Here is a 26,745-nt window from a genome sequence, read left to right on the forward strand (position 1 = left end):
ATACGGGTGGTCTGTCTGTGGAAGGAGCTGCCGGAGGAAGTGGTCGAGGCAGGTACATTAACGACACTCGGACAGGGACACGGATAGGAAAGGTTTAGCGGTATACGGGTGGTCCGTCTGTGGAAGGAGCTGCCGGAGGAAGTGGTCGAGGCAGGTACATTAACGACACTCGGACAGGGACACGGAGAGGAAAGGTTTAGAGGGATACGGGTGGTCTGTCTGTGGAAGGAGCTGCCGGAGGAAGTGGTCGAGGCAGGTACATTAACGACACTCGGACAGGGACACGGATAGGAAAGGTTTAGTGGGATACGGGTGGTCTGTCTGTGGAAGGAGCTGCCGGAGGAAGTGGTCGAGGCAGGTACATTAATGACACTCGGACAGGGACACGGATAGGAGAGGTTTAGAGGGATACGGGTGGTCCGTCTGTGGAAGGAGCTGCCTGAGGAAGTGATCGAGGCAGGTACATTAACAACACTTGGACAGGGACACGGAGAGGAAAGGTTTAGAGGAATACGGGTGGTCCGTCTGTGGAAGGTGCTGCCGGAGGAAGTGGTCGAGGCAGGTACATTAGCGACACTCGGACAGGGACACGGAGAGGAAAGGTTTAGAGTGATACGGGTGGTCCGTCTGTGTAAGGAGATGCCGGAGGATGTGGTCGAGGCAGATGCATTAACGACACTCGGACAGGGACACGGAGAGGAAAGGTTTAGACGGATACGGGTGGTCCGTCTGTGAAAGGAGCTGCCGGAGGAAGAGGTTGGGGCAGGTACATTAACGACACTCAGACAGGGACACGGACAGGAAAGGTTTAGAGGGATACGGGTGGTCAGCTTGTGGAAGGAGCTGCCGGAGGAAGTGGTCGGGGCAGGAACATTAACGACACTCGGACAGGGACACGGACAGGAAAGGTTTAGAGGGATACGGGTGGTCCGTCTGTGGAAGGAGCTGCCGGAGGAAGTGGTCGGGGCAGGTACATTAACGACACTCGGACAGGGACTCGGACAGGAAAGGTTTAGAGGGATACGGGTGGTCCGTCTGTGGAAGGAGCTGCCGGAGGAAGTGGTCGAGGCGGGTACATTAACCACACTCGGACAGGGACACGGAGAGGAAAGGTTTAGAGGGATACGGGTGGTCTGTCTGTGGAAGGAGCTGCCGGAGGAAGTAGTCGAGGCAGGTACATTAATGACACTCGGACAGGGACACGGATAGGAGAGGTTTAGAGGGATACGGGTGGTCCGTCTGTGGAAGGAGCTGCCTGAGGAAGTGATCGAGGCAGGTACATTAACAACACTTGGACAGGGACACGGAGAGGAAAGGTTTAGAGGAATACGGGTGGTCCGTCTGTGGAAGGTGCTGCCGGAGGAAGTGGTCGAGGCAGGTACATTAACGACACTCGGACAGGGACACGGATAGGAAAGGTTTAGACGGATACGGGTGGTCCGTCTGTGAAAGGAGCTGCCGGAGGAAGTGGTCGAGGTAGGTACATTAACGACACTCGGACAGGGACACGGATAGGAAAGGTTTAGAGGGATATGGGTGGTCAGCCTGTGGAAGGTGCTGCCGGAGGAAGTGGTCGGGGCAGGTACATTAACGACACTCGGACAGGGACACGGACAGGAAAGGTTTAGAGGGATACGGGTGGTCAGCTTGTGGAAGTAGCTGCCGGAGGAAGTGGTCGGGGCAGGTACATTAACGACACTCGGACAGGGACACGGACAGGAAAGGTTTAGAGGGATACTGGTGGTCCGTCTGTGGAAGGAGCTGCCGGAGGAAGTGGTCGAGGCGGGTACATTAACCACACTCGGACAGGGACACGGATAGGAAAGGTTTAGAGGGATACGGGTGGTCCGTCTGTGGAAGGAGCTGCCGGAGGAAGTGGTCGAGGCGGGTACATTAACGACACTCGGACAGGGACACGGACAGGAAAGGTTTAGAGGGATACGGGGGGCCGTCTGTGGAAGGAGCTGCCGGAGGAAGTGGTCGAGGCGGGTACATTAACGACACTCGGACAGGGATACGGACAGGAAAGGTTTAGAGGGATACGGGTTGTCCGTCTGTGAAAGGAGCTGCCGGAGGAAGTGGTCGAGGTGGGTACATTAACGACACACGGACAGGAAAGGTTTAGAGGGATACGGGTGGTCCATCTGTGAAAGGAGCTGCCGGAGGATGTGGTCGAGGCGGGTACATTAACGACACTCGGACAGGGATACGGACAGCAAAGGTTTAGAGGGATACGGGTGGTCTGTCTGTGAAAGGAGCTGCCGGAGGAAGTGGTCGATGCGGGTACATTAACGACACTCGGACAGGGATACGGATAGGAAAGGTTTAGAGGGATACTGGTGGTCCGTCTGTGGAAGGAGCTGCCGGAGGAAGTGGTCGAGGCAGGTACATTAACGACACTCGGCCAGGGACACGGATAGGAAAGGTTTAGAGGGATATGGGTGGTCCGTTTCTGGAAGGAGCTGCCGGAGGAAGTGGTCGAGGTAGGTACATTAACGACACTCGGACAGGGACACGGATAGGAAAGGTTTAGAGGGATATGGGTGGTCAGCCTGTGGAAGGTGCTGCCGGAGGAAGTGGTCGGGGCAGGTACATTAACGACACTCGGACAGGGACACGGACAGGAAAGGTTTAGAGGGATACGGGTGGTCAGCTTGTGGAAGTAGCTGCCGGAGGAAGTGGTCGGGGCAGGTACATTAACGACACTCGGACAGGGACACGGACAGGAAAGGTTTAGAGGGATACTGGTGGTCCGTCTGTGGAAGGAGCTGCCGGAGGAAGTGGTCGAGGCGGGTACATTAACGACACTCGGACAGGGACACGGACAGGAAAGGTTTAGAGGGATACGGGGGGCCGTCTGTGGAAGGAGCTGCCGGAGGAAGTGGTCGAGGCGGGTACATTAACGACACTCGGACAGGGATACGGACAGGAAAGGTTTAGAGGGATACGGGTTGTCCGTCTGTGAAAGGAGCTGCCGGAGGAAGTGGTCGAGGTGGGTACATTAACGACACACGGACAGGAAAGGTTTAGAGGGATACGGGTGGTCCATCTGTGAAAGGAGCTGCCGGAGGATGTGGTCGAGGCGGGTACATTAACGACACTCGGACAGGGATACGGACAGCAAAGGTTTAGAGGGATACGGGTGGTCTGTCTGTGAAAGGAGCTGCCGGAGGAAGTGGTCGATGCGGGTACATTAACGACACTCGGACAGGGATACGGATAGGAAAGGTTTAGAGGGATACTGGTGGTCCGTCTGTGGAAGGAGCTGCCGGAGGAAGTGGTCGAGGCAGGTACATTAACGACACTCGGCCAGGGACACGGATAGGAAAGGTTTAGAGGGATATGGGTGGTCCGTTTCTGGAAGGAGCTGCCGGAGGAAGTGGCAGAGGCAGGTACATTAACAACACTCGGACAGGGACACGGATAGGGAAGGTTGAGAGGGATAAGGGTGGTCCCTCTGTGGAAGGAGCTGCCGGAGGAAGTGGTCGAGGTGGGTACATTAATGACACTCGGACAGGGACAAGGAGAGGATAGATTTAGAGGGATACGGGTGGTCCGTCTGTGGAAGGAGCTGCCGGAGGAAGTGGTCGAGGCAGGTACATTAACAACACTCGGATAGGGACACAGATAGGAAAGTTTTAGAGGGATGCGGGTGGTCTGTCTGTGGAATGAGCTGCCGGAGGAAGTGATCGAGGCAGGTACATTAACAACACTTGGACAGGGACACGAAGAGGAAAGGTTTAGAGGAATACGGGTGGTCCGTCTGTGGAAGGTGCTGCCGGAGGAAGTGGTCGAGGCAGGTACATTAGCGACACTCGGACAGGGACACGAATATGAAAGGTTTAGAGGGATACGGGTGGTCCGTCTGTGGAAGGAGCTGCCGGAGGATGTGGTCGAGGTGGGTACATTAACGACACTCGGACAGGAAAGGTTTAGCGGTATACGGGTGGTCCGTCTGTGAAAGGAGCTGCCGGAGGAAGTGGTCGAGGTGTGTACATTAACGACACACGGACAGGAAAGATTTAGAGGGATACGGGTGGTCCATCTGTGAAAGGAGCTGCCGGAGGATGTGGTCGAGGCGGGTACATTAACGACACTCGGACAGGGATACGGACAGGAAAGGTTTAGAGGGATACGGGTGGTCTGTCTGTGAAAGGAGCTGCCGGAGGAAGTGGTCGATGCGGGTACATTAACGACACTCGGCCAGGGACACGGATAGGAAAGGTTTAGAGGGATACGGGTGGTCCGTTTCTGGAAGGAGCTGCCGGAGAAAGTGGTCGAGGCAGGTACATTAACAACACTCGGACAGGGACACGGATAGGGAAGGTTGAGAGGGATAAGGGTGGTCCCTCTGTGGAAGGAGCTGCCGGAGGAAGTGGTCGAGGTGGGTACATTAATGACACTCGGACAGGGACACGGAGAGGATAGATTTAGAGGGATACGGGTGGTCCGTCTGTGGAAGGAGCTGCCGGAGGAAGTGGTCGAGGTGGGTACATTAACGACACTCGGACAGGGATACGGACAGGAAAGGTTTAGAGGGATACGGGTGGTCCGTCTGTGAAAGGAGCTGCCGGAGGAAGTGGTCGAGGCGGGTACATTAACGACACTCGGACAGGGATACGGACAGGAAAGGTTTAGAGGGATACGGGTGGTCCGTCTGTGAAAGGAGCTGCCGGAGGAAGTGGTCGAGGTGGGTACATTAACGACACACGGACAGGAAAGGTTTAGAGGGATACGGGTGGTCCATCTGTGAAAGGAGCTGCCGGAGGATGTGGTCGAGGCGGGTACATTAACGACACTCGGACAGGGATACGGACAGGAAAGGTTTAGAGGGATACGGGTGGTCTGTCTGTGAAAGGAGCTGCCGGAGGAAGTGGTCGATGCGGGTACATTAACGACACTCGGACAGGGATACGGATAGGAAAGATTTAGAGGGATACTGGTGGTCCGTCTGTGGAAGGAGCTGCCGGAGGAAGTGGTCGAGGCAGGTACATTAACGACACTCGGCCAGGGACACGGATAGGAAAGGTTTAGAGGGATACGGGTGGTCCGTCTGTGGAAGGAGCTGCCGGAGGAAGTGGTCGAGGCAGGTACATTAACGACACTCGGACAGGGACACGGATAGGAAAGGTTTAGAGGGATACGGGTGGTCCGTTTCTGGAAGGAGCTGCCGGAGGAAGTGGTCGAGGCAGGTACATTAACAACACTCGGACAGGGACACGGATAGGGAAGGTTGAGAGGGATAAGGGTGGTCCCTCTGTGGAAGGAGCTGCCGGAGGAAGTGGTCGAGGTGGGTACATTAATGACACTCGGACAGGGACAAGGAGAGGATTGATTTAGAGGGATACGGGTGGTCCGTCTGTGGAAGGTGCTGCCGGAGGAAGTGGTCGAGGCAGGTACATTAACAACACTCGGATAGGGACACAGATAGGAAAGTTTTAGAGGGATGCGGGTGGTCTGTCTGTGGAAGGAGCTGCCGGAGGAAGTGATCGAGGCAGGTACATTAACAACACTTGGACAGGGACACGAAGAGGAAAGGTTTAGAGGAATACGGGTGGTCCGTCTGTGGAAGGAGCTGCTGGAGGAAGTGGTCGGGGCAGGTACATTAACGACACTCGGACAGGGATACGGATAGGAAAGGTTTAGAGGGATACTGGTGGTCCGTCTGTGGAAGGAGCTGCCGGAGGAAGTGGTCGAGGCAGGTACATTAGCGACACTCGGACAGGGACACGAATATGAAAGGTTTAGAGGGATACGGGTGGTCCGTCTGTGGAAGGAGCTGCCGGAGGATGTGGTCGAGGCAGATACATTAACGACACTCGGACAGGGACACGGATAGGAAAGGTTTAGAGGGATGCGGGTGGTCCGTCTGTGGAAGGAGCTGCAGGAGGAAGTGGTCGAGACGGGTACATTAACGACACTCGGACAGGGATACGGACAGGAAAGGTTTAGAGGGATACGGGTGGTCCGTCTGTGAAAGGAGCTGCCGGAGGAAGTGGTCGAGGTGGGTACATTAACGACACTCGGACAGGAAAGGTTTAGAGGGATACGGGTGGTCCATCTGTGAAAGGAGCTGCCGGAGGATGTGGTCGAGGCGGGTACATTAACGACACTCGGACAGGGATACGGACAGGAAAGGTTTAGAGGGATACGGGTGGTCTGTCTGTGAAAGGAGCTGCCGGAGGAAGTGGTCGATGCGGGTACATTAACGACACTCGGCCAGGGACACGGATAGGAAAGGTTTAGAGGGATACGGGTGGTCCGTTTCTGGAAGGAGCTGCTGGAGGAAGTGGTCGAGGCAGGTACATTAACAACACTCGGACAGGGACACGGATAGGGAAGGTTGAGAGGGATAAGGGTGGTCCCTCTGTGGAAGGAGCTGCCGGAGGAAGTGGTCGAGGTGGGTACATTAATGACACTCGGACAGGGACACGGAGAGGATAGATTTAGAGGGATACGGGTGGTCCGTCTGTGGAAGGAGCTGCCGGAGGAAGTGGTCGAGGCAGGTACATTAACAACACTCGGATAGGGACACAGATAGGAAAGTTTTAGAGGGATGCGTGTGGTCTGTCTGTGGAAGGAGCTGCCGGAGGAAGTGATCGAGGCAGGTACATTAACAACACTTGGACAGGGACACGGAGAGGAAAGGTTTAGAGGAATACGGGTGGTCCGTCTGTGGAAGGAGCTGCCGGAGGAAGTGGTCGAGGTGGGTACATTAACGACACTCGGACAGGGACACGGAGAGGAAAGGTTTAGAGGGATGCGGGTGGTCCGTCTGTGGAAGGAGCTGCCTGAGGTAGTGGTCGAGGCAGATTCATTAATGACACTCGGACAGGTACTCGGATAGGAAAGGTTTAGAGGGATACGGGTGGTCCGTCTGTGGAAGGAGCTGCCGGAGGAAGTGGTCGAGGTGGGTACATTAACGACACTCGGACAGGGACACGGAGAGGAAAGGTTTAGACGGATACGGGTGGTCCGTCTGTGAAAGGAGCTGCCGGAGGAAGTGGTCGAGGATGGTACATTAACGACACTCGGACAGGGACACGGATAGGAAAGGTTTAGCGGGATATGGGTGGTCAGCCTGTGGAAGGAGCTGCCGGAGGAAGTGGTCGGGGCAGGTACATTAACGACACTCGGACAGGGACACGGACAGGAAAGGTTTAGAGGGATACGGGTGGTCAGCCTGTGGAAGGAGCTGCCGGAGGAAGTGGTCGGGGCAGGTACATTAACGACACTCGGACAGGGACACGGACAGGAAAGGTTTAGAGGGATACGGGTGGTCCGTCTGTGGATGGAGCTGCCGGAAGAAGTGGTCGAGGCAGGTACATTAACGACACTCGGACAGGGACACGGACAGGAAAGGTTTAGAGGGATACGGGTGGTCCGTCTGTGGAAGGAGCTGCCGGAGGAAGTGGTCGAGCCGGGTACATTAACGACACTCGGACAGGGATACTGATAGGAAAGGTTTAGAGGGATACGGGTGGTCCATCTGTGAAAGGAGCTGCCGGAGGAAGTGGTCGAGGTGGGTACATTAACGACACTCGGACAGGGATACGGACTGGAAAGGTTTAGAGGGATACGGGTGGTCCGTCTGTGAAAGGAGCTGCCGGAGGAAGTGGTCGAGGTGGGTACATTAACGACACTCGGACAGGGATACGGACAGGAAAGGTTTAGAGGGATACGGGTGGTCCGTCTGTGAAAGGAGCTGCCGGAGGAAGTGGTCGAGGTGGGTACATTAACGACACACGGACAGGAAAGGTTTAGAGGGATACGGGTGGTCCATCTGTGAAAGGAGCTGCCGGAGGAAGTGGTCGAGGTGGGTACATTAATGACACTCGGACAGGGACACGGAGAGGATAGGTTTAGAGGGATACGGGTGGTCCGTCTGTGGAAGGAGCTGCCGGAGGAAGTGGTCGAGGCAGGTACATTAACAACACTCGGATAGGGACACAGATAGGAAAGGTTTAGAGGGATGCGGGTGGTCCGTCTGTGGAATGAGCTGCAGGAGGAAGTGGTCGAGGCAGGTACATTAACGACACTCGGACAGGGACACGGATAGGAAAGGTTTAGAGGGATACGGGTGGTCCGTCTGTGGAAGGAGCTGCCGAAGGAAGTGGTCGAGGCAGGTACATTAACGACACTCGGACAGGGACACAGATAGGAAAGGTTTAGAGGGATGCGGGTGGTCTGACTGTGGAAGGAGCTGCCGGAGGAAGTGGTCGAGGCAGGTATATTAACGACACTCGGACAGGGACATGGAGAGGAAAGGTTTAGACGGATACGGGTGGTCCGTCTGTGGAAGGAGCTGCCGGAGGAAGTGGTCGAGGCAGGTACATTAACAACACTCGGATAGGGACACAGATAGGAAAGGTTTAGAGGGATGCGGGTGGTCCGTCTGTGGAATGAGCTGCAGGAGGAAGTGGTCGAGGCAGGTACATTAACGACACTCGGACAGGGACACGGATAGGAAAGGTTTAGAGGGATACGGGTGGTCCGTCTGTGGAAGGAGCTGCCGAAGGAAGTGGTCGAGGCAGGTACATTAACGACACTCGGACAGGGACACGGATAGGAAAGGTTTAGAGTGATACGGGTGGTCCGTCTGTGGAAGGAGCTGCCGGAGGAAGTGGTCGAGGCAGGTACATTAACTAGACTCGGACAGGGACACGGATAGGAAAGGTTTAGAGGGATGCGGGTGGTCCGTCTGTGGAAGGATCTACTGGAGGAAGTGGTCGAGGCAGGTACACTAACGACATTTTGACGGGATGTTTGGAGGGTTATTCTCCAAACGTGGGTAAGCAGAGCTCCTTATGTTTAACACGAGAAAATCTGCAGATGCTGGAAATTCAAGCAACACACACATAAATTGCTGGTGGAATACAGCAGGCCAGGCAGCATCTACAGGGAGAAGCACTGTCGACGTTTCGGGCCGAGACCCTTCGTCCTCACGTCCACCAGCATTTTGTGTGTGTTGTTCTCCAGCTTTTTACCTCTTTCCCCAATCAGATCTTCCCTTCTCCAGACAAAACACACACAACACTGGTGGAACACAGCAGGCCAGGCAGCATCTACAGGGAGAAGCACTGTCGATGTTTCGGGCCGAGACCCTTCGTCAGGACTGACCGAAAGGAAAGATAGTAAGAGATTTGAAAATAGTGGGGGGAGGGGAAAAGATAGGAGAAGACCGGAGGGGATGGGATGAAGCTGAGAGCTGGAAAGGTGATTGGTGAAAGGGATACAGAGCTGGAGAAGGGAAAGGATCACGGGACGGGAGGCCTCGGGAGAAAGAAAGGGGGAGGGGGAGCACCAGATGGAGATGGAGAACAGGCAGAGTGATGGGCAGAGAGAGGAAAAAACAAACAACTAAATATGTCAGGGATGGGGTAAGAAGGGGAGGAGGGGCATTAATGGAAGTTCGGGAAGTCAATGTTCATGCCATCAGGTTGGGGGCTACCCAGCCGGTATATAAGGTGTTGTTCCTCCAACCTGAGTGTGGCTTCATCTTGACAGTAGAGGAGGCCCTGGATAGACATATCAGAATGGGAATGGGACGTGGAATTAAAATGTGTGGCCACAGGGAGATCCTGCTTTCTCTGGCGGACCGAGCGTAGGTGTTCAGCGGAACGGTCTCCCAGACTGCATCGGGTCTCACCAATATATAAGAGTCCACACCGGGAGCACCACGTGCGCTGGAAACGTCGACAGTGCTTCTCCCTATAGACGCTGCCTGGCCTGCTGTGTTCCACCAGCATTTTGTGGGTGTTGCTCCTTATGTTTAAACCTTTTGTAATCCTTCTAGGTCTTTATAGGGAGGGCGAGACGGGGTGGGGGCGGGGATGGGAGGGCGAGCCGGGGTGGGGGCGGGGATGGGAGGGCGAGACGGGGTGGGGGCGGGGATGGGAGGGCGAGACGGGGTGGGGGCGGGGATGGGAGGGCGAGACGGGGTGGGGACGGGGATGGGAGGGCGAGACGGGGTGGGGGCGGGGATGGGAGGGCGAGACGGGGTGGGGGCGGGGATGGGAGGGTGAGACGGGGTGGGGGCGGGGATGGGAGGGCGAGACGGGGTGGGGGCGGGGATGGGAGGGCGAGACGGGGTGGGGGCGGGGATGGGAGGGCGAGACGGGGTGGGGGCGGGGATGGGAGGGCGAGACGGTCGGAAGGGCGTCATGGCTTCCCCGTTCTCTCCCGGGCAGCTTCGACGACCACGACCCAGCGGTCATCCATGAGAACGCCGCCCAGCCCGAGCTCCTCGTCCCGATCCGGCTGGACATGGAGATCGACGGGCAGAAGCTGCGCGACACCTTCACCTGGAACATGAACGGTACCGTGGAGAGGATGTTTACTGTAGTGGGGGAGTCTAGGACCAGAGGACACAGATAGAGTGGATGTGGAGAGGATGTTTCCTGTAGTGGTGGAGTCTAGGACCAGAGGGCACAGATAGAGTGGATGTGGAGAGGATATTTCCTGTAGTGGGGGAGTCTAGGACCAGAGGACACAGATAGAGTGGATGTGGAGAGGATGTTTCCTATAGTGGGGGAGTCTAGGACCAGAGGACACAGATAGAGTGGATGTGGAGAGGATGTTTCCTATAGTGGGGGAGTCTAGGACCAGAGGACACAGATAGAGTGGATGTGGAGAGGATGTTTACTGTAGTGGGGGAGTCTAGGACCAGAGGACACAGATAGAGTGGATGTGGAGAGGATGTTTCCTGTAGTCGGGGAGTCTAGGACCAGAGGACACAGATAGAGTGGATGTGGAGAGGATGTTTCCTGTAGTGGTGGAGTCTAGGACCAGAGGACACAGATAGAGTGGATGTGGAGAGGATGTTTCCTGTAGTAGGGGAGTCTAGGACCAGAGGACACAGACAGAGTGGATGTGGATAGGATGTTTCCTGTAGTGGGGGAGTCTAGGACCAGAGGACACTGATAGAGTGGATGTGGAGAGGATGTTTCCTGTAGTGGGGGAGTCTAGGTCCAGAGGACACAGATAGAGTGGATGTGGAGAGGAAGTTTCCTGTAGTGGGGGAGTCTGGGACCAGAGGACACTGATAGAGTGGATGTGGAGAGGATGTTACCTGTAGTGGGGGAGTCTAGGACCAGAGGACACAGATAGAGTGGATGTGGAGAGGATGTTTCCTGTAGTGGGGGAGTCTATGACCAGAGGACACAGATAGAGTGGATGTGGAGAGGATATTTCCTGTAATGGGGGAGTCTAGGACCAGAGGGCACAGATAGAGTGGATGTGGAGAGGATGTTTCCTATAGTGGGGGAGTCTAGGACCAGAGGACACAGATAGAGTGGATGTGGAGAGGATGTTTCCTATAGTGGGGGAGTCTAGGACCAGAGGACACAGATAGAGTGGATGTGGAGAGGATATTTCCTGTAGTGGGTGAGTCTGGGACCAGAGGACACAGATAGAGTGGATGAGGAGACGATGTTTCCTATAGTGGGGGAGTCTGGGACCAGAGGACACAGATAGAGTGGATGTGGAGAGGATGTTTCCTGTAGTGGGTGAGTCTAGAACCAGAAGACACAGATAGAGTGGATGTGGAGAGGATGTTTCCTGTAGTGGGGGAGTCTAGGACCAGAGGACACAGATAGAGTGGATGTGGAGAGGATGTTTCCTGTAGTGGGGGAGTCTAGGACCAGAGGACACAGATAGAGTGGATGTGGAGAGGGTGTTTACTGTAGTGGGGGAGTCTAGGACCAGAGGACACAGATACAGTGGATGTGGAGAGGATGTTTCCTATAATGGGGGAGTCTAGGACCAGAGGACACAGATAGAGTGGATGTGGAGAGGATGTTTCCTGTAGTGGGGGAGTCTAGGACCAGAGGACACAGATAGAGTGGATGTGGAGAGGATGTTTCCTGTAGTGGGGGAGTCTAGGACCAGAGGACACAGATGGAGTGGATGTGGAGAGGATGTTTCCTGTAGTGGGGGAGTCTGGGACCAGAGGACACAGATGGAGTGGATGTGGAGAGGATGTTTCCTGTAGTGGGGGAGTCTGGGACCAGAGGACACAGATACAGTGGATGTGGAGAGGATGTTTCCTATAGTGGGGAGTCTGGGACCAGAGGACATAGATAGAGTGGATGTGGAGTGGATGTTTCCTGTAGTGGGGGAGTCTAGGACCAGAGGACACTGATTGAATGGATGTGGAGAGGATGTTTCCTATAGTGGGGGAGTCTAGGACCAGAGGACACAGATAGAGTGGATGTGGAGAGGATGTTTCCTGTAGTGTGGGAGTCTAGGACCAGAGGACACAGATAGAGTGGATGTGGAGAGGATGTTTCCTGTAGTGGGGGAGTCTGGGACCAGAGGACACTGATAGAGTGGATGTGGAGAGGATGTTACCTGTAGTGGGGGAGTCTAGGACCAGAGGACACAGATAGAGTGGATGTGGAGAGGATGTTTCCTATAGTGGGGGAGTCTAGGACCAGAGGACACAGATAGAGTGGATGTGGAGAGGATGTTTCCTATAGTGGGGGAGTCTAGGACCAGAGGGCACAGATAGAGTGGATGTGGAGAGGATATTTCCTGTAATGGGGGAGTCTAGGACCAGAGGGCACAGATAGAGTGGATGTGGAGAGGATGTTTCCTATAGTGGGGGAGCCTAGGACCAGAGGACACAGATAGAGTGGATGTGGAGAGGATGTTTCCTGTAGTGGGTGAGTCTGGGACCAGAGGACACAGATAGAGTGGATGAGGAGACGATGTTTCCTATAGTGGGGGAGTCTGGGACCAGAGGACACAGATAGAGTGGATGTGGAGAGGATGTTTCCTGTAGTGGGTGAGTCTAGAACCAGAAGACACAGATAGAGTGGATGTGGAGAGGATGTTTCCTGTAGTGGGGGAGTCTAGGACCAGAGGACACAGATAGAGTGGATGTGGAGAGGATGTTTCCTGTAGTGGGGGAGTCTAGGACCAGAGGACACAGATAGAGTGGATGTGGAGAGGGTGTTTACTGTAGTGGGGGAGTCTAGAACCAGAGGACACAGATAGAGTGGATGTGGAGAGGGTGTTTACTGTAGTGGGGGAGTCTAGGACCAGAGGACACAGATACAGTGGATGTGGAGAGGATGTTTCCTATAATGGGGGAGTCTAGGACCAGAGGACACAGATAGAGTGGATGTGGAGAGGATGTTTCCTGTAGTGGGGGAGTCTAGGACCAGAGGACACAGATAGAGTGGATGTGGAGAGGATGTTTCCTGTAGTGGGGGAGTCTAGGACCAGAGGACACAGATAGAGTGGATGTGGAGAGGATGTTTCCTGTAGTGGGGGAGTCTAGGACCAGAGGACACAGATACAGTGGATGTGGAGAGGATGTTTCCTGTAGTGGGGGAGTCTGGGACCAGAGGACACAGATGGAGTGGATGTGGAGAGGATGTTTCCTGTAGTGGGGGAGTCTGGGACCAGAGGACACAGATAGAGTGGATGTGGAGAGGATGTTTCCTATAGTGGGGAGTCTGGGACCAGAGGACATAGATAGAGTGGATGTGGAGTGGATGTTGCCTGTAGTGGGGGAGTCTGGGACCAGAGGACACAGATAGAGTGGATGTGGAGAGGATGTTTCCTGTAGTGGGGGAGTCTAGGATCAGAGGACACAGATAGAGTGGATGTGGAGAGGATGTTTCCTGTAGTGGGGGAGTCTAGGACCAGAGGACACTGATTGAATGGATGTGGAGAGGATGTTTCCTATAGTGGGGGAGTCTAGGACCAGAGGACACAGATAGAGTGGATGTGGAGAGGATGTTTCCTATAGTGGGGGAGTCTAGGACCAGAGGACACAGATACAGTGGATGTGGAGAGGATGTTTCCTGTAGTGGGGTGTCTAGGACCAGAGGACACAGATAGAGTGGATGTGGAGAGGATGTTTTCTATAGTGGGGGAGTCTAGGACCAGAGGACACAGATAGAGTGGATGTGGAGAGGATGTTTCCTATAGTGGGGGAGTCTAGGACCAGAGGACACAGATAGAGTGGATGTGGAGAGGATGTTTCCTGTAGTCGGGGAGTCTAGGACCAGAGGACACAGATAGAGTGGATGTGGAGAGGATGTTTCCTGTAGTGGGGGAGTCTAGGACCAGAGGACACAGATAGAGTGGATGTGGAGAGGATGTTTCCTGTAGTGGGGGAGTCTAGGACCAGAGGACACAGATACAGTGGATGTGGAGAGGATGTTTCCTGTAGTGGGGGAGTCTGGGACCAGAGGACACAGATGGAGTGGATGTGGAGAGGATGTTTCCTGTAGTGGGGGAGTCTGGGACCAGAGGACACAGATAGAGTGGATGTGGAGAGGATGTTTCCTATAGTGGGGAGTCTGGGACCAGAGGGCATAGATAGAGTGGATGTGGAGTGGATGTTTCCTGTAGTGGGGGAGTCTGGGACCAGAGGACACAGATAGAGTGGATGTGGAGAGGATGTTTCCTGTAGTGGGGGAGTCTAGGATCAGAGGACACAGATAGAGTGGATGTGGAGAGGATGTTTCCTGTAGTGGGGGAGTCTAGGACCAGAGGACACTGATTGAATGGATGTGGAGAGGATGTTTCCTATAGTGGGGGAGTCTAGGACCAGAGGACACAGATAGAGTGGATGTGGAGAGGATGTTTCCTATAGTGGGGGAGTCTAGGACCAGAGGACACAGATACAGTGGATGTGGAGAGGATGTTTCCTGTAGTGGGGTGTCTAGGACCAGAGGACACAGATAGAGTGGATGTGGAGAGGATGTTTTCTATAGTGGGGGAGTCTAGGACCAGAGGACACAGATAGAGTGGATGTGGAGAGGATGTTTACTATAGTGGGGGAGTCTAGGACCAGAGGACACAGATAGAGTGGATGTGGAGAGGATGTTTCCTGTAGTCGGGGAGTCTAGGTCCAGAGGACACAGATAGAGTGGATGTGGAGAGGATGTTTCCTGTACTGGGGGAGTCTAGGACCAGAGGACACTGATAGAGTGGATGTGGAGAGGATGTTTCCCATAGTGGGGGAGTCTAGGACCAGAGGACACTGATAGAGTGGATGTGGAGAGAATGTTTCATATAGTGGGGTGTCTAGGACCAGAGGAGACAGATAGAGTGGATGTGGAGAGGATGTTTCCTGTAGTGGGGGAGTCTAGGACCAGAGGACACAGATAGAGTGGATGTGGAGAGGATGTTTCCTGTAGTGGGGGGGTCTAGGACCAGAGGACACAGATAGAGTGGATGTGGAGAGGATGTTTCCTGTAGTGGGGGAGTCTAGGACCAGAGGACACAGATAGAGTGGATGTGGAGAGAATGTTTCCTGTAGTGGGGGAGTCTAGGACCAGAGGACACAGATAGAGTGGATGTGGAGAGGATGTTTCCTGTAGTGGGGGAGTCTAGGACCAGAGGACACAGATAGAGTGGATGTGGAGAGGATGTTTCCTATAGTGGGGGAGTCTGGAACCAGAGGACACAGATAGAGTGGATGTGGAGAGGATGTTTCCTGTAGTGGGGGGGTCTAGGACCAGAGGACACAGATAGAGTGGATGTGGACAGGATGTTTCCTACAGTGGGGGAGTCTAGGACCAGAGGACACAGATAGAGTGGATGTGGACAGGATGTTTCCTATAGTGGGGGAGTCTAGGACCAGAGGACACAGATAGAGTGGATGTGGAGAGGATGTTTCCTGTAGTGGGGGAGTCTAGGACCAGAGGACACAGATAGAGTGGATGTGGAGAGGATGTTTCTTGTAGTGGGGGAGTCTAGGACCAGGGGAAACAGATAGAGTGGATGTGGAGAGGATGTTTCCTACAGTGGGGGAGTCTTGGACCAGAGGACACAGAGAGAGTGGATGTGGAGAGGATGTTTCCTGCAGTGGGGGAGTCTAGGACAAGAGGACACAGATAGAGCGGATGTGGAGAGGATGATTCCTATAGTGGGGGAGTCTAGGACCAGAGGACACAGACAGAGTGGATGTGGAGAGGATGTTTCCTATAGTGGGGGAGTCTAGGAACAGGGGACACAGACAGAGTGGATGTGGAGAGGATGTTTCCTGTAGTGGGGGAGTCTAGGACCAGAGGACACAGATAGAGTGGATGTGGAGAGGATGTTTCCTGTAGTGGGGGTGTCTAGGACCAGAGGACACAGAGAGAGTGGATGTGGAGAGGATGTTTCCTGTAGTGAGGGAGTATAGGACCAGAGGACACAGATAGAGTGGATGTGGAGAGGATGTTTCCTATAATGGGGGAGTCTAGGACCAGAGGACACAGATAGAGTGGATGTGGAGAGGATGTTTCCTGTAGTGGGGGAGTCTAGGACCAGAGGACACAGATACAGTGGATGTGGAGAGGATGTTTCCTGTAGTGGGGGAGTCTAGGACCAGAGGACACAGATAGAGTGGATGTGGAGAGGATGTTTCCTGTAGTGGGGGAGTCTAGGACCAGAGGACACAGATACAGTGGATGTGGAGAGGATGTTTCCTGTAGTGGGGGAGTCTGGGACCAGAGGACACAGATGGAGTGGATGTGGAGAGGATGTTTCCTGTAGTGGGGGAGTCTGGGACCAGAGGACACAGATAGAGTGGATGTGGAGAGTATGTTTCCTATAGTGGGGAGTCTGGGACCAGAGGACATAGATAGAGTGGATGTGGAGTGGATGTTTCCTGTAGTGGGGGAGTCTGGCATCAGAGGACACAGATAGAGTGGATGTGGAGAGGATGTTTCCTGTAGTGGGGGAGTCTAGGATCAGAGGACACAGATAGAGTGGATGTGGAGAGGATGTTTCCTGTAGTGGGGGAGTCTAGGACCAGAGGACACTGATTGAATGGATGTGGAGAGGATGTTTCCTATAGTGGGGGAGTCTAGGACCAGAGGACACAGATAGAGTGGATGTGGAGAGGATGTTTCCTATAGTGGGGGAGTCTAGGACCAGAGGACACAGATACAGTGGATGTGGAGAGGATGTTTCCTGTAGTGGGGTGTCTAGGACCAGAGGACACAGATAGAGTGGATGTGGAGAGGATGTTTTCTATAGTGGGGGAGTCTAGGACCAGAGGACACAGATAGAGTGGATGTGGAGAGGATGTTTCCTATAGTGGGGGAGTCTAGGACCAGAGGACACAGATAGAGTGGATGTGGAGAGGATGTTTCCTGTAGTCGGGGAGTCTAGGTCCAGAGGACACAGATAGAGTGGATGTGGAGAGGATGTTTCCTGTACTGGGGGAGTCTAGGACCAGAGGACACTGATAGAGTGGATGTGGAGAGGATGTTTCCCATAGTGGGGGAGTCTAGGACCAGAGGACACTGATAGAGTGGATGTGGAGAGGATGTTTCATATAGTGGGGTGTCTAGGACCAGAGGACACAGATAGAGTGGATGTGGAGAGGATGTTTCCTGTAGTGGGGGAGTCTAGGACCAGAGGACACAGATAGAGTGGATGTGGAGAGGATGTTTCCTGTAGTGGGGGGGTCTAGGACCAGAGGACACAGATAGAGTGGATGTGGAGAGGATGTTTCCTGTAGTGGGGGAGTCTAGGACCAGAGGACACAGATAGAGTGGATGTGGAGAGGATGTTTCCTATAGTGGGGGGGTCTAGGACCAGAGGACACAGATAGAGTGGATGTGGAGAGGATGTTTCCTATAGTGGGGGAGTCTAGGACCAGAGGACACAGATAGAGTGGATGTGGAGAGGATGTTTCCTGTAGTGGGGGAGTCTAGGACCAGAGGACACAGATAGAGTGGATGTGGAGAGGATGTTTCCTATAGTGGGGGAGTCTGGAACCAGAGGACACAGATAGAGTGGATGTGGAGAGGATGTTTCCTGTAGTGGGGGGGTCTAGGACCAGAGGACACAGATAGAGTGGATGTGGACAGGATGTTTCCTACAGTGGGGGAGTCTAGGACCAGAGGACACAGATAGAGTGGATGTGGACAGGATGTTTCCTATAGTGGGGGAGTCTAGGACCAGAGGACACAGATAGAGTGGATGTGGAGAGGATGTTTCCTGTAGTGGGGGAGTCTAGGACCAGAGGACACAGATAGAGTGGATGTGGAGAGGATGTTTCTTGTAGTGGGGGAGTCTAGGACCAGGGGAAACAGATAGAGTGGATGTGGAGAGGATGTTTCCTACAGTGTGGGAGTCTTGGACCAGAGGACACAGAGAGAGTGGATGTGGAGAGGATGTTTCCTGCAGTGGGGGAGTCTGGGACCAGAGGACACAGATGGAGTGGATGTGGAGAGGATGTTTCCTGTAGTGGGGGAGTCTGGGACCAGAGGACACAGATAGAGTGGATGTGGAGAGGATGTTTCCTATAGTGGGGAGTCTGGGACCAGAGGGCATAGATAGAGTGGATGTGGAGTGGATGTTTCCTGTAGTGGGGGAGTCTGGGACCAGAGGACACAGATAGAGTGGATGTGGAGAGGATGTTTCCTGTAGTGGGGGAGTCTAGGATCAGAGGACACAGATAGAGTGGATGTGGAGAGGATGTTTCCTGTAGTGGGGGAGTCTAGGACCAGAGGACACTGATTGAATGGATGTGGAGAGGATGTTTCCTATAGTGGGGGAGTCTAGGACCAGAGGACACAGATAGAGTGGATGTGGAGAGGATGTTTCCTATAGTGGGGGAGTCTAGGACCAGAGGACACAGATACAGTGGATGTGGAGAGGATGTTTCCTGTAGTGGGGTGTCTAGGACCAGAGGACACAGATAGAGTGGATGTGGAGAGGATGTTTTCTATAGTGGGGGAGTCTAGGACCAGAGGACACAGATAGAGTGGATGTGGAGAGGATGTTTCCTATAGTGGGGGAGTCTAGGACCAGAGGACACAGATAGAGTGGATGTGGAGAGGATGTTTCCTGTAGTCGGGGAGTCTAGGTCCAGAGGACACAGATAGAGTGGATGTGGAGAGGATGTTTCCTGTACTGGGGGAGTCTAGGACCAGAGGACACTGATAGAGTGGATGTGGAGAGGATGTTTCCCATAGTGGGGGAGTCTAGGACCAGAGGACACTGATAGAGTGGATGTGGAGAGAATGTTTCATATAGTGGGGTGTCTAGGACCAGAGGAGACAGATAGAGTGGATGTGGAGAGGATGTTTCCTGTAGTGGGGGAGTCTAGGACCAGAGGACACAGATAGAGTGGATGTGGAGAGGATGTTTCCTGTAGTGGGGGGGTCTAGGACCAGAGGACACAGATAGAGTGGATGTGGAGAGGATGTTTCCTGTAGTGGGGGAGTCTAGGACCAGAGGACACAGATAGAGTGGATGTGGAGAGGATGTTTCCTGTAGTGGGGGAGTCTAGGACCAGAGGACACAGATAGAGTGGATGTGGAGAGGATGTTTCCTATAGTGGGGGAGTCTGGAACCAGAGGACACAGATAGAGTGGATGTGGAGAGGATGTTTCCTGTAGTGGGGGGGTCTAGGACCAGAGGACACAGATAGAGTGGATGTGGACAGGATGTTTCCTACAGTGGGGGAGTCTAGGACCAGAGGACACAGATAGAGTGGATGTGGACAGGATGTTTCCTATAGTGGGGGAGTCTAGGACCAGAGGACACAGATAGAGTGGATGTGGAGAGGATGTTTCCTGTAGTGGGGGAGTCTAGGACCAGGGGAAACAGATAGAGTGGATGTGGAGAGGATGTTTCCTACAGTGGGGGAGTCTTGGACCAGAGGACACAGAGAGAGTGGATGTGGAGAGGATGTTTCCTGCAGTGGGGGAGTCTAGGACAAGAGGACACAGATAGAGCGGATGTGGAGAGGATGATTCCTATAGTGGGGGAGTCTAGGACCAGAGGACACAGACAGAGTGGATGTGGAGAGGATGTTTCCTATAGTGGGGGAGTCTAGGAACAGGGGACACAGACAGAGTGGATGTGGAGAGGATGTTTCCTGTAGTGGGGGAGTCTAGGACCAGAGGACACAGATAGAGTGGATGTGGAGAGGATGTTTCCTGTAGTGGGGGAGTCTAGGACCAGAGGACACAGATAGAGTGGATGTGGAGAGGATGTTTCCTATAGTGGGGGAGTCTGGAACCAGAGGACACAGATAGAGTGGATGTGGAGAGGATGTTTCCTGTAGTGGGGGGGTCTAGGACCAGAGGACACAGATAGAGTGGATGTGGACAGGATGTTTCCTACAGTGGGGGAGTCTAGGACCAGAGGACACAGATAGAGTGGATGTGGACAGGATGTTTCCTATAGTGGGGGAGTCTAGGACCAGAGGACACAGATAGAGTGGATGTGGAGAGGATGTTTCCTGTAGTGGGGGAGTCTAGGACCAGGGGAAACAGATAGAGTGGATGTGGAGAGGATGTTTCCTACAGTGGGGGAGTCTTGGACCAGAGGACACAGAGAGAGTGGATGTGGAGAGGATGTTTCCTGCAGTGGGGGAGTCTAGGACAAGAGGACACAGATAGAGCGGATGTGGAGAGGATGATTCCTATAGTGGGGGAGTCTAGGACCAGAGGACACAGACAGAGTGGATGTGGAGAGGATGTTTCCTATAGTGGGGGAGTCTAGGAACAGGGGACACAGACAGAGTGGATGTGGAGAGGATGTTTCCTGTAGTGGGGGAGTCTAGGACCAGAGGACACAGATAGAGTGGATGTGGAGAGGATGTTTCCTGTAGTGGGGGTGTCTAGGACCAGAGGACACAGAGAGAGTGGATGTGGAGAGGATGTTTCCTGTAGTGAGGGAGTATAGGACCAGAGGACACAGATAGAGTGGATGTGGAGAGGATGTTTCCTATAATGGGGGAGTCTAGGACCAGAGGACACAGATAGAGTGGATGTGGAGAGGATGTTTCCTGTAGTGGGGGAGTCTAGGACCAGAGGACACAGATACAGTGGATGTGGAGAGGATGTTTCCTGTAGTGGGGGAGTCTAGGACCAGCGGACACAGATAGAGTGGATGTGGAGAGGATGTTTCCTGTAGTGGGGGAGTCTAGGACCAGAGGACACAGATACAGTGGATGTGGAGAGGATGTTTCCTGTAGTGGGGGAGTCTGGGACCAGAGGACACAGATGGAGTGGATGTGGAGAGGATGTTTCCTGTAGTGGGGGAGTCTGGGACCAGAGGACACAGATAGAGTGGATGTGGAGAGGATGTTTCCTATAGTGGGGAGTCTGGGACCAGAGGACATAGATAGAGTGGATGTGGAGTGGATGTTTCCTGTAGTGGGGGAGTCTGGCATCAGAGGACACAGATAGAGTGGATGTGGAGAGGATGTTTCCTGTAGTGGGGGAGTCTAGGATCAGAGGACACAGATAGAGTGGATGTGGAGAGGATGTTTCCTGTAGTGGGGGAGTCTAGGACCAGAGGACACTGATTGAATGGATGTGGAGAGGATGTTTCCTATAGTGGGGGAGTCTAGGACCAGAGGACACAGATAGAGTGGATGTGGAGAGGATGTTTCCTATAGTGGGGGAGTCTAGGACCAGAGGACACAGATACAGTGGATGTGGAGAGGATGTTTCCTGTAGTGGGGTGTCTAGGACCAGAGGACACAGATAGAGTGGATGTGGAGAGGATGTTTTCTATAGTGGGGGAGTCTAGGACCAGAGGACACAGATAGAGTGGATGTGGAGAGGATGTTTCCTATAGTGGGGGAGTCTAGGACCAGAGGACACAGATAGAGTGGATGTGGAGAGGATGTTTCCTGTAGTCGGGGAGTCTAGGTCCAGAGGACACAGATAGAGTGGATGTGGAGAGGATGTTTCCTGTACTGGGGGAGTCTAGGACCAGAGGACACTGATAGAGTGGATGTGGAGAGGATGTTTCCCATAGTGGGGGAGTCTAGGACCAGAGGACACTGATAGAGTGGATGTGGAGAGGATGTTTCATATAGTGGGGTGTCTAGGACCAGAGGACACAGATAGAGTGGATGTGGAGAGGATGTTTCCTGTAGTGGGGGAGTCTAGGACCAGAGGACACAGATAGAGTGGATGTGGAGAGGATGTTTCCTGTAGTGGGGGGGTCTAGGACCAGAGGACACAGATAGAGTGGATGTGGAGAGGATGTTTCCTGTAGTGGGGGAGTCTAGGACCAGAGGACACAGATAGAGTGGATGTGGAGAGGATGTTTCCTATAGTGGGGGGGTCTAGGACCAGAGGACACAGATAGAGTGGATGTGGAGAGGATGTTTCCTATAGTGGGGGAGTCTAGGACCAGAGGACACAGATAGAGTGGATGTGGAGAGGATGTTTCCTGTAGTGGGGGAGTCTAGGACCAGAGGACACAGATAGAGTGGATGTGGAGAGGATGTTTCCTATAGTGGGGGAGTCTGGAACCAGAGGACACAGATAGAGTGGATGTGGAGAGGATGTTTCCTGTAGTGGGGGGGTCTAGGACCAGAGGACACAGATAGAGTGGATGTGGACAGGATGTTTCCTACAGTGGGGGAGTCTAGGACCAGAGGACACAGATAGAGTGGATGTGGACAGGATGTTTCCTATAGTGGGGGAGTCTAGGACCAGAGGACACAGATAGAGTGGATGTGGAGAGGATGTTTCCTGTAGTGGGGGAGTCTAGGACCAGAGGACACAGATAGAGTGGATGTGGAGAGGATGTTTCTTGTAGTGGGGGAGTCTAGGACCAGGGGAAACAGATAGAGTGGATGTGGAGAGGATGTTTCCTACAGTGTGGGAGTCTTGGACCAGAGGACACAGAGAGAGTGGATGTGGAGAGGATGTTTCCTGCAGTGGGGGAGTCTAGGACAAGAGGACACAGATAGAGCGGATGTGGAGAGGATGATTCCTATAGTGGGGGAGTCTAGGACCAGAGGACACAGACAGAGTGGATGTGGAGAGGATGTTTCCTATAGTGGGGGAGTCTAGGAACAGGGGACACAGACAGAGTGGATGTGGAGAGGATGTTTCCTGTAGTGGGGGAGTCTAGGACCAGAGGACACAGATAGAGTGGATGTGGAGAGGATGTTTCCTGTAGTGGGGGTGTCTAGGACCAGAGGACACAGAGAGAGTGGATGTGGAGAGGATGTTTCCTGTAGTGAGGGAGTATAGGACCAGAGGACACAGATAGAGTGGATGTGGAGAGGATGTTTCCTGTATTCGGGGTGTCTAGGACCAGAGGACACAGATAGAGTGGATGTGGAGAGGATGTTTCCTGTAGTGGTGGTGTCTAGGACCAGAGGACACAGAGAGAGTGGATGTGGAGAGGATGTTTCCTGTAGTGAGGGAGTATAGGACCAGAGGACACAGATAGAGTGGATGTGGAGAGGATGTTTCCTGTATTCGGGGTGTCTAGGACCAGAGGACACAGATAGAGTGGATGTGGAGAGGATGTTTCCTGTAGTGGGGGAGTCTAGGACCAGAGGACACAGATAGAGTGGATGTGGAGAGGATGTTTCCTATAGTGGGGGAGTCTAGGACCAGAGGACACAGATAGAGTGGATGTGGAGAGGATGTTTCCTATAGTGGGGGAGTCAAGGACCAGAGGACACAGATAGAGTGGATGTGGAGAGGATGTTTCCTGTAGTGGGTGAGTCTCGGATCAGAGGACACAGATAGAGTGGATGTGGAGAGGATGTTTCCTATAGTGGGGAGTCTAGGACCAGAGGACACAGATGGAGTGGATGTGGAGAGGATGTTTCCTGTAGTGGGGGTGTCTAGGACCAGAGGACACAGATAGAGTGGATGTGGAGAGGATGTTTCCTGTAGTGGGGCAGTCTAGGACCAGAGGACACAGATAGAGTGGATGTGGAGAGGATGTTTCCTATAGTGGGGTCTAGGACCAGAGGACACAGATAGAGTGGATGTGGAGAGGATGTTTCCTGTAGTGGGGGAGTCTAGGACCAGAGGACACAGATAGAGTGGATGTGGAGAGGATGTTTCCTATAGTGGGGGAGTCTGGAACCAGAGGACACAGATAGAGTGGATGTGGAGAGGATGTTTCCTGTAGTGGGGGGGTCTAGGACCAGAGGACACAGATAGAGTGGATGTGGACAGGATGTTTCCTACAGTGGGGGAGTCTAGGACCAGAGGACACAGATAGAGTGGATGTGGACAGGATGTTTCCTATAGTGGGGGAGTCTAGGACCAGAGGACACAGATAGAGTGGATGTGGAGAGGATGTTTCCTGTAGTGGGGGAGTCTAGGACCAGAGGACACAGATAGAGTGGATGTGGAGAGGATGTTTCTTGTAGTGGGGGAGTCTAGGACCAGGGGAAACAGATAGAGTGGATGTGGAGAGGATGTTTCCTACAGTGTGGGAGTCTTGGACCAGAGGACACAGAGAGAGTGGATGTGGAGAGGATGTTTCCTGCAGTGGGGGAGTCTAGGACAAGAGGACACAGATAGAGCGGATGTGGAGAGGATGATTCCTATAGTGGGGGAGTCTAGGACCAGAGGACACAGACAGAGTGGATGTGGAGAGGATGTTTCCTATAGTGGGGGAGTCTAGGAACAGGGGACACAGACAGAGTGGATGTGGAGAGGATGTTTCCTGTAGTGGGGGAGTCTAGGACCAGAGGACACAGATAGAGTGGATGTGGAGAGGATGTTTCCTGTAGTGGGGGTGTCTAGGACCAGAGGACACAGAGAGAGTGGATGTGGAGAGGATGTTTCCTGTAGTGAGGGAGTATAGGACCAGAGGACACAGATAGAGTGGATGTGGAGAGGATGTTTCCTGTATTCGGGGTGTCTAGGACCAGAGGACACAGATAGAGTGGATGTGGAGAGGATGTTTCCTGTAGTGGGGGTGTCTAGGACCAGAGGACACAGAGAGAGTGGATGTGGAGAGGATGTTTCCTGTAGTGAGGGAGTATAGGACCAGAGGACACAGATAGAGTGGATGTGGAGAGGATGTTTCCTGTATTCGGGGTGTCTAGGACCAGAGGACACAGATAGAGTGGATGTGGAGAGGATGTTTCCTGTAGTGGGGGAGTCTAGGACCAGAGGACACAGATAGAGTTGATGTGGAGAGGATGTTTCCTGTAGTGGGTGAGTCTAGGACCAGAGGACACAGATGGAGTGGATGTGGAGAGGATGTTTCCTGTAGTGGGTGAGTCTCGGATCAGAGGACACAGATAGAGTGGATGTGGAGAGGATGTTTCCTATAGTGGGGGAGTCTAGGACCAGAGGACACAGATAGAGTGGATGTGGAGAGGATGTTTCCTATAGTGGGGGAGTCAAGGACCAGAGGACACAGATAGAGTGGATGTGGAGAGGATGTTTCCTGTAGTGGGTGAGTCTCGGATCAGAGGACACAGATAGAGTGGATGTGGAGAGGATGTTTCCTATAGTGGGGAGTCTAGGACCAGAGGACACAGATGGAGTGGATGTGGAGAGGATGTTTCCTGTAGTGGGGGTGTCTAGGACCAGAGGACACAGATAGAGTGGATGTGGAGAGGATGTTTCCTGTAGTGGGGCAGTCTAGGACCAGAGGACACAGATAGAGTGGATGTGGAGAGGATGTTTCCTATAGTGGGGAGTCTAGGACCAGAGGACACAGATAGGATGTTACCTGTGGTGGAGAGTCATATAGAACGGAGATGAGGAGTAATTTCTTTCACCAGTGGGTAGCGGAATCCATTGCCACAGGCGATTGAGGAGGCGAAGTCATTGGGTATATTTATAGTGGAGATTGATAGATTCTTGATTAGTCAGGGTGTGAAAGATTATGGGGAGAATGCAGGAGAATGGGGCTAAGAGGGTTAGTAAATCAGCCATGATGAACGTCAGAGCTGAGCTGGCTCGATGGGCGGAATGTCCTGTTCCTGCTCGTGTGTGTTATAGTTTCATCGAAAGATCCTCTCAAAGGTCACTCTGTTAGGTACCCCTGTGCACCCACTGCGAGGTATCTAATCAGCCAATCAAGCACGATCAGGAGGCTCAGAGTCGGGGGAAGAAATGCAGTCTCAGTGACTTGGACCATGGAATGGCTGCTGGTGACAGGGGGAGGCGTGAGTACCTCGGGAACTGCGAAATCCCCCGGGATTTTCAGGCAGGGCGACCTCTCGAGTTTACGGAGAACCGTGCAGGATCGGAACGCGTCCGGTGAGCGGTAGCTCTGTGGGCGAGATGGCCTCGTCGGGGAGAGAGGTGAGAGGGGAAGGGCCGGGCAGGTTCAAGCTGACAGGAGCTCAGATCACCACCACTGACAACAGAGAGCGGCGTCTTCGAACGCGCAGCACGACGGGCCTTGAAGTGGGCGGGTCGCGGCACCAGAAGGCGAGGAAGCTGCACTCAGTGGCCATTTTATCGGGTAGGGCAGGTATCGAATGAAGTGGCGACTGACTGCATGTGTGAACGTGACAGTAGGGGCTGGGGGAAGAGAGAGGGGAGGGAAGCTGGGGGCAGAGAAGTCATTTCCACCGCTAGGGACGTAGCCTCGAGTGGATTTAGGACGGGGACAAGGAGGAACTGCCTTTCCCAGAGTGGTGAATCTGTGGAGATTGGGCCCGGTAGAGACAATCTTGTTGGGTACGTTAAAGAGGCAGTGGGACAGGTTTTTGCCCGGTAGGGGAGTTTGCCCAAGGTGGGAAACGTGAGGCAGTTGAGGCGACGTGACAGGGTGGTGTCTCACCTCCGTGACAAAGACTCTCTCGCCTCTGCAGAGAAGCTGATCTCGCCAGAGATGTTCGCCGAGATCCTCTGCGACGACCTGGACCTGAACCCACTGAACTTCGTCCCCCGCCGTGGCGTCCGCCATCAGGCAGCAGGTGGAGTCCTACCCCATGGACAGTATCCTGGAGGAGCAGACAGACCAGAGGGTCATCATTAAGGTGAGGCCGTCCCGGACAGAACGGCCAGTCGCGTCTCTGTGGCCATCCTACAC

At 53.8% G+C, this 26,745-nt stretch overlaps 1 pseudogene; it reads left to right on the forward strand.

Annotated features, from left to right (window-relative positions):
* Positions 1-26,692, forward strand: part of LOC132390043 (SWI/SNF-related matrix-associated actin-dependent regulator of chromatin subfamily B member 1-like) — a 47,757-nt pseudogene extending 21,065 nt beyond the window's left edge.
* Positions 26,693-26,745: the final 53 nt, after the last annotated feature.

This window comes from Hypanus sabinus, unplaced genomic scaffold, assembly GCF_030144855.1.
Source record: "Hypanus sabinus isolate sHypSab1 unplaced genomic scaffold, sHypSab1.hap1 scaffold_749, whole genome shotgun sequence".
In the NCBI taxonomy this organism is placed as follows: Eukaryota; Metazoa; Chordata; class Chondrichthyes; order Myliobatiformes; family Dasyatidae; genus Hypanus; species Hypanus sabinus.